At 49.9% G+C, this 501-nt stretch overlaps 1 protein-coding gene across 1 annotated transcript in view; it reads left to right on the top strand.

The window, feature by feature from the left end:
- CCDC22 (coiled-coil domain containing 22) overlaps window positions 1-501 on the top strand; it is a 15,006-nt gene that overhangs the window by 2,655 nt on the left and 11,850 nt on the right. The window lies entirely within an intron of this gene.

The raw sequence follows: 501 nt of genomic DNA, 5'->3' as shown, positions 1-501 counted from the left end.
CCTCAGCCTCCTGAATAGCTGGGACTACAGGCATGCACCACCATGCCCAGCTAATTTTTGTATTTTTAGTAGAGACGGGGTTTCATTATGTTGGCTAGGCTGGTCTCGAACTCCTGACCTTGTGATCTGCCTGCCTTGGCCTCCCAAAGTGCTGGGATTACAGGTGTGAGCCACCGCGCCTGGCCGACACGGTCATTCCTGTAGGACACTGTGATTAGCCGCTCCTTCAGGATCCCATGGAGTTGGGATAAGGATGATTACCCAAAGGAAGTCATGCTGGTTACTTAAAAGGGTGTCTCTGCTACCTTACCTCCGTGGGAACCACACATCCTGCCTCTGCTGACAGTAATTCCAAAAATGTCTCTGTAATAGAATAAATAAAGTACTTTTCTTTTTAAAAATATTTTAATTGGCCGGGCGCGGTGGCTCAAGCCTGTAATCCCAGCACTTTGGGAGGCCGAGACGGGTGGATCACGAGGTCAGGAGATCGAGACCATCCTG

This window comes from Colobus angolensis, unplaced genomic scaffold (assembly GCF_000951035.1).
Source record: "Colobus angolensis palliatus isolate OR3802 unplaced genomic scaffold, Cang.pa_1.0 Scaffold252, whole genome shotgun sequence".
In the NCBI taxonomy this organism is placed as follows: Eukaryota; Metazoa; Chordata; class Mammalia; order Primates; family Cercopithecidae; genus Colobus; species Colobus angolensis.
This window is presented reverse-complemented; position numbering and strand designations above follow the sequence as displayed.